We start from the raw sequence: 8,408 nt of genomic DNA on the forward strand, positions 1-8,408 counted from the left end.
TTTGTTTCTACCACTGCTCAGAGAGGGGAGTCCTTCTCCTGTTGTAGTGTGTGTCCCTCCCACAGGAGACAGTCTTTTGTGAACTTGTCTGACATGAATTCATCTCATGAGCAACAGTTTGCTGTGAACTGCTGCAGCGTAAGTCCATCCCATGGCAACAGTTCTTCCCAAACTCCTGTAGTGTCAGTCACTCTTCCACGGGGTGCATGGAAGGCTGTTGTTCCAGCATCGGCTCCTCTCTTCATGGACCTTCAGTGGCCTCTCTTCCTCCTCTCAGACATCCCTCTGCTCTGGCTTGGGCTTCCCCATGGGCTGTGGGTGGATCTCTGCATCCCTGCAGTCCTCCATCGACTGCAAGGGCACAGCTGCTTCACCAGGGGCTGCAGGGGAATTTCAGATCCAGTGCCTGGAGCACTTCCTCCCCCTCCTTCTCCACTGACCTTGTCTGTAGAGTTGTTCCTCTCACATGTTCTCACTGTGCTCTGGCTTCAATTACAACTGTACAAAACTTGCTTTTTCTTCTTAAATATGCTGTTACATAATAATTTCCATAATTTCTAATTCGCCCACCCATGACCAGTGCCACATCTGTCTTTGGAGCTGCCAGGATTGGCTCTGCTAGACATGGAGGAATTTTCCAGCAGCTTCTCACAGAAGCCACTCCTGTAGCCACCACTACCAAAACTTGGCCATGCAAGCCCAGTACAACAGTAATGATGAGTTCATCTCTTTTGTATATCCATCCTGGAAATATTGACTGATCTTTCAAGATTTTTTTTTTTGTCTGAGCAGAGAACGTAGAAGAGACTAGGGTGTTTGAAAAGAAAAAGCTCACCTAAATATGAGAGATATTACAGACTCACAGTCTTTGTCATTATTTAAATTTCTTGCTTTGCATTTTGCAAGTGGATAAAGTTAGTTGTGTGGTAGTAAAAGTGCAAGATTACTGTATTCTCACTTTTCTGAGAAATAAGTGAACTTTCAAGAACAAATATATTTGAACCCTGGACAGGGTTCAAATAATATAGCTAGCTATTAAGAAGAAATAACATAATTTGATAATTTTTGGTTAAAATTTCTAGAAAATTTCTGCCTTCAAAAATGCATCTTTATGCTAATAATTCACTTCTACATTGTAAAAAGTTTCTGGAAAGATTCTCTGTAAGATATTAATGAAGATGAAACTTTCTAAATTATATTCATGTTAATTATTTCTAATACATAAAATATAAGTCATTAAAGTTTCAACTATCAGTTGAGTTAGCTTATAATAAATTTAAATTTAGGGAAATGTAGTAATTAAACATAAAAAAATCTTACCATAATTACTGTAGAATTGTTAATTGGTACTACATAATATTGTCAATAAATATTAGACTTTAAAGAGGATTTAGCAGAAACATATTTTCACTGAGAATAAAAAAGGGTTTAAAGTCAAGGCAAATGCTTCATCTACCCTTTAAAACTACCATGTAACTAATAAGTTTAAAAAAATGTGTATGTGTTTGTTTGAATAGTATGATTGGGCAAATTTCTGCATTACTTTGAAATGAAAAGGTCCCAAATTATGTATGAAAGATTTCAAGGCAGCAACAAAATTTGTATTTTTAAGATGAGTATTTTAAATTGTCTATGGCTTTCTAGGTCTGACAGGAAACTGAGGATACTTGGGTATCATTCTTCCAGGAGTGGACACTTTAATGGGCAAAAGAAGTGCTGTACATCCTCATACATCCTATCCATCCCATTTGATTTCCCATTATTTTGTTAAAGCTACATAAGGGTGCAAGAAACTAAGAAATTGGATTTTTGCCTTGTTTTTACACAAGCAAAACCAATGACAAAAAATTCCCCTGACAAGCAGGTTGCCTGAGTAGAGTGACATCACCCCTTTGCTGAGCTCAGTTCCATGCAGGTGCCTATGTCATTGCCACTGCTCTGCCATGCTGGAGGTTGGCTCTCACAGGTTGCTTCCTCCTTTTGGACTGGTCCACCAGCCTCCCTTTTGGCTTGCCTGCTCTCCCTTTTGGCTCGTCTTGGCACCGACACCTTTGACCTTTGTGCTGTGTTGGGGGAAAAAACAGTCCCGTTGAGTGTCAACTTCTTGTCACCCCAGTCTTGCTGGTTTCAGACACATTTTGCTGTATTCTGTTCAGCACCATGTCCCAGAGCCACACTGCTGCCTCTCCTCAGCACCTCATCCTGCAGAAGCATCACAGAGTAATGTGTGGGCAAAGTGGATGGCAGCACAGAGGAGAGAATCCACAGGTCTGGTGCCAACACCTTCCTGCCAGTCTCTCTGGCAGGAAGGTGTTGAGAGGCAAAATGGTGCACTCCATGGGGTGCTCAGCTTTTCCTCCAGAATCCACATGCCCCACGACGATGGGTGTGGTGTAAAATAACAGCTTGGGCATGCCCACATGGTGCTAAGATCCTCCACCTCTCTTCAACTAGGACATGTCTTCATCAGTAAACCATGTCCCTGAGTGCATGTCCCATCAATCCATGTCCCATATACATATCTTTCAAATATGTGCAGGAATGGTAACCCAGCTACTTTCTTGGGCACATTCTTCCAATACCTGTGGACCCTTTAAGTGAAATTTTTTTTCCAAATATCAAATCTAGACCTCTCCTGGTGCAACGCAATGTCAATTCCTCTTGCCTGTCATTTCTTGCCTAGACAAAGAGACAGAATCCTATCTATCCGTAACCTTCTTTTGAGTTGTAGAGAGTAATAATGTCTCCCCTGATCCTCCTTTTCTCCAGCCTAATCAACCTCACCTCCCTCAGGTGATACCCATAACATTTGTGCTCCAGACTCTTCACCAGGTCCATTGCCCTTTGGACATGCTTCAACATCTCAGTGTTCTTGCAGTGAGGAATGAAAATCTTCAAGGTGCAGCCTTGTACAGAGGCATGATCACTGTCCCTCTTCCTGTTGGCCATAAACCGGGATGCTGCTGACCTTCTTGGCCACTGCTGGCTCATGTTCAGCTGATTGTTGACAAGCACTCCCACCTCCTAATCTGCAAAGAAACTTTTCAGATGCTGCCTCAATCCATTGGCATGGGGTTATTTTGATCACCTCCAGGTGAGGGGATTCCATCACTTCCCAGGGCAGCCCATGCCAATATCTGAAAACCCTTCAGTGAAAAAATTTTTCCTGATGTTCAACCTAAATCTTCCCTGGTGCAGCTTGAGGCTATTTTGTCTCATTAGTTGCCTGGGAGAATAGGCCGACCCCCACCATGTTACAACATTATTTCAAGTAGTTGTAGAGAGCAATTATCTCTCCCCTAAAACTCCTTTTCTTCAGCCTAAATAGCCCCAGCTCCCTCAGTTACTCCTCACAGAACATACTCTCTAGACTCTTCCCCAGCTCTGTTTTCCTTTGGACATGGTCTGGCACCTCAATGTCTTTCCTGTTGTGAGAACTGAGAACTGAACACAGTATTTATGGTGTGGCCTCACCATTGTCGAGTACAGATGAGCAATCACTGCTCTGGTCCTTGTAGAATAGGAGAAGACAAAAAGACAGCTATGCTTCTATCAAATTATGCAGCATGGAGAAATATTTTAAATAACAACTGATAGCTACCAGAGTAATTTCAAATTCAGTTAAAATGCTTAACTTCAGATTACATACATATGTCTCTCACAGAGTCCACATATTGCTTTACATTTGAGGTGATATAGTCAGAAAATGCATAACCATAATAAGCTTGAATATTATAAGGAATATCTTTAGAGGAAATTCCCACATAAATTAACAAAATTTCACAAACACATGGATCTAAACAAAAGGCAGGGCTAAGAGACTAAGAACTGTATGTTAGAGTGATAGGAGGCTGCATTATATAGCTTACTTAGAAAATAATTTAAAATTATGAAGTCCTCATGCTTGGTTTTGATTTTATTATAAGGAATTGTCACATTTGATCTCTCTGCCCTACAGAAATTCCTTAAATCTTATTGGATAAAAAGAGGACACCAGATTATCTGTTCAAACTAAATGATTTTTACCACAAATGTTCAACAAAGAACAGTTTATCAGAAAAACAGTGTTTCATTTTGGGTTTTTCCTCCATTTTATGCTTGATTTGCTCTGTGAATTTTCTGATAGCTGTACAAACTCAGAACTAAAATGTTCATTTGCTCTATCTCCTATCAGACTGCTTAGGAACACTTTATTTTTCATATTGAAAAATAAAGTTTGCAATTATTGTTAAAATAATTTATACTTTTACAGCTTTTAATAGTTTTTAGGACCTTCAATCTTGTAACCTGCAGCATTTTCCTTCCCAATTAAAATTAGACTAATATTTCATACCCATTGTGTAAACAACAACAAAAAAAATAGGCAAACACCAAACAATCTTGCTAAAATGAGCTAGATTTCATTAAGGACTACTTCTAGCTGCTGTAGTGATTTATTTTTATTAAGGATGATCAAACGGATTAAGGAATATGGCATGTGTTTTAATATAATATGATATAATGTATATCAAGAATATGTATTAGCCACATTTGACCTTTGCTTCTGCAAATTCCTGTTAGAGAAGAAAAAACAAAAATGTCCTCCCAGAAATGCCATTATACTGATAAAACTTTCCTAGCTGAAGCTGGAGAAGAGAGAAATCTGATTTTCTCTCAGGCTCTGTATGAAGGATTTTTGCTTCTGTGAACAGGCATTGTTAGTAATTCCCTTATCACTCCCTCTGCAGTCCTTAAAACCTCTTTACCTTTACATATATGCTTTATGAGGATTTTGAATACAAAGCCTTTGGAGTATATGTTACTAAGCCTACCGGGATACTAGTTTCTATGAGCTCACATATATACTTTTATGTATAATTTCTTCTTTTACTGGCATATTTCAGTGGATTTGAAGTAGCTACTGCTTAAGCTAATATATTAAACATAGAAACAAAACACTTTGCACTCAGGAACAGACTTCTTTCTGAGTATGAGATGTTAAGCCTTTTACCATTGTTAGAAATGGACCACTAGGGAGAGATAGATCTTCACAGACTTCCACCAATGTGTGATTTTAAGATTCAATTCTCAAGGGATAAAAATTTAGGAAATTTATTTTAAAAAAAAGAAAAAGATAAGTATTGGAATGATAGTTTTAACAATATTTTGAACACAACTTAAAGACAGCCTACAAATAACACAGGTCAGTGGAATCCACCACAGAAAAAAAAAAACCACCTTGAGAAGAGGCAAATTCAATATGGCTTTTTTAGCTGACACCTGGCAATCTTTATAAATTATATTCTATTTTACCAGATCTATTGCAGAGTGGTTGGATTCCAACCACCTTTTCCAATCTAAATGATTCTCTGAGCCCTTTCTTCATATAAGATTACAATGGGCGTCATAATGGTAATCTTGCCTGTCAAAAGATGTTGGCTTAAATCAGCATCTCTAATGTAAAACTTCCAAAAATCCCTAGTAAAACAATGTTTTACTAATGTCTTTACTAGTGTAAAGTGTTTTCTGTGGCTCAGCTGAAGCACCAGCAACTCCTAGAGATGAAGTTTGCAGCTAATGCTATATTTGCACTGGTGCTTTACATCAACAAATATGAATACTATAGGATAATTTCTCCAGTAGCTAGGCATTTGAGAGAACCTCAGCAACACTGGATCTGGAGTGGGGAGGCGGGTGGTGTTGTCAGAAGAAAATCAGTCAAGTCTTCTCTTACTGGACTTTCCTCATTATACTTCTAATCAGGAAAAAGATATCTGTGCACCACTCATCTCCTGAACTTGATATTTGAAGGGCCAGGCAGGTTTGAGTGCATAAACTTTCCATAACTACCACAAGTGAAATACACTTACTGTGTTCTATATCTGGGCTCTATTCAGTTCCATGAATAGATGTTTATCCACCTGTGACGTGTTCATAAGGTTTCACCTGGAAGTGCTTGAAAAAAAGGACATCCCTTAAAAGATTGTCCTAATTCTATTGCCTCTCCAACCAAAGAGGATGTGTAAGGCCCAGAAAGGACTCTGACTTAAAAAAACTTCATAAGGTAATCTGACATTTTCCTGAAAGCAAAGACAATGGTAATCTACAACGCAAGTTTTAATAGTCTCAGTATTGGATAGATGGCACTTAGAATTTTGCAGCTATTTCCCTAAATCCAGGAAACATGGAATATGTGAAACTAAACAAAAAAACACAAACACCTGACTTAATTATTAACAGAACACTTTTTCTGATTGGACGCTAAGGTATTACACAATTATAAGCAACTTCTAACTAGAACTGCCTAGGTTTCCTTAATATGCTTTCATTTCTGGCACTAGATAGTAAAATGGCTACCCACTTACTAATTTTTTTGTTGGCAATTTGATGGCTCTGCGTTTTGTAAGAGAAAGAACACAAAGGAGAGGAGATGAGGTAACAGTCTAATTAATTTTTAAGAATTTTAACAAGTCCTAATCTTATTTGGGAACAATTCCAAAAGCCATCTAAAACAATAGAAAGAATTTTTGAATTCAGTCATAGCTAAATTAAGACTTATAAATATAAATCTTGACACTACTTTAATTATGGATCTTTTCTAGCACCTCCATGCAAAATAACACTTCTGCAAAATGGCTTTGTCAAGAAAATAGTTTCTCCTCTTTGATATACAATGGCAAGCAACAATTAACATAATTACTCCTGGTTCTCATTACATAATTATGCAATTTATTGTACAAGTAATTAAAATATTGCAATTTAATAAATTGTAGATGCAAAACATCTAATTTATATGCATAACTGCACTAGATTTTTATTGCCCCTGTAGTTAACTAAATTTTACTACAAATTGCAATAGGTTTACTTGTTCACATAGACATTATTCACAACACTCTCAAACATCTCAAATATTATTTACACTGAGTAATCAGAAGACTATTTTAGAGAACCTTATGCATGACAACTATTTAAATTCCTCCAAAAGTTAGTCTGAAAGTTATATATAAATTAATACAGAATTCCAATACCCAGTGTTACATTTAAGCAGTTTCTACACATAAATCATATTACATCTCCATGTTTGGTATAAGTCATCGTTTTAAACTTATGTATTTTGTTATGTCCCATCTTGTGTAAGATGATTTATATTTCAGTGTATCTAAGGTGATCTTCAACTGTCATATCTTTCTTAGGCTATCAACCTCAGAAATAGTAGTATGAAAAAATTTTAGTTTACCTGGTCTAATCTCTCAGAACCATTTCTAATCAATTTTAAAATACTCTCCTCTTCTGTATACTGATGCATAGTCCAATTACAAGATTAATTTAGTGGACTCTTGTGTTTGATTCATTAGACTTTAGATTCAATGTGATTTTATTTTGTTTGTTTTATACTTATTGAAATTTGATAATTATTCATCTTGAATGAGGACAAATTCAATCTTTATTTCCCACACTAAGTTCATTTTCTCAAATGAAAACAGACAAAAATTTAACTTATTTAATAAATGTACAGAATTTATTCTGGACAATGCAATTTACAATTTCAGCAACCAAATCACTTTTTGACTGTCAGAATTTGCACACTGGTTAGACCACTTGTCTATTTTTTTAATTGACTTCTCTGTGATGTACACAATCAGATCAATAAGGAAAAAATTTTCAAATTCCCTACTGCATTCAGTCTAGAAAAAAGATCCTCTGTAAATCAGACTTGTCTTCATCATCACACACACTTCAAAGATTTTTGTGCTATTCTCAGACTTAGTTATTTCATATTTACTTCAAACAATTTAATGAAAAAGAAACTTGGAATCAATCTCAGAAAAAATACATACAGTATAACTTTTTGAGATCTGCATTAGAAATAGAAGAAAATATATAAGCTCTAAGTAAGGAAAGGAAAGAAACTCTTTGCTTTCTTTATACTGGTCTGTAAGAGATTTTGTAGTTTTTACAGCACAAACATACAAATTGAATTCTAAGATTTTATTTTCTCTCTTTCAGCTAATAAATTTCCAACTATATATAGCAAGAAGATCTGTCTAGGATAGCATCTCTAAATATACTATACAATACAATTTTAGATTAAGTTATATTTTTAGGTCAAATTGAAAAACTATACAAATAGCTATAAATAGATCGGTATTGATCCATGGCTCTGTATGCTGTAAAAAAAATGAACACTGGTACTTTAATTCCTCGCATCTGTAGCCCATGACAGTGTTTTACAGTCAGGAATATTAATCTGAATATGAAAATATTCACTCTGAATTAAATTATTGCAAATTTTTCCACTTCTTTTCCAACTTTAATGTAACATTTTGCATCTTTAAGCCCTACAGATTTCTCACTTATTTTTTTCATGGTAGTGAATGTGTTTTGACACAGCATTTATAGAATTCAATCTATACACTGCTTTGTATAAT

Source organism: Passer domesticus, chromosome Z, assembly GCF_036417665.1.
Source record: "Passer domesticus isolate bPasDom1 chromosome Z, bPasDom1.hap1, whole genome shotgun sequence".
In the NCBI taxonomy this organism is placed as follows: Eukaryota; Metazoa; Chordata; class Aves; order Passeriformes; family Passeridae; genus Passer; species Passer domesticus.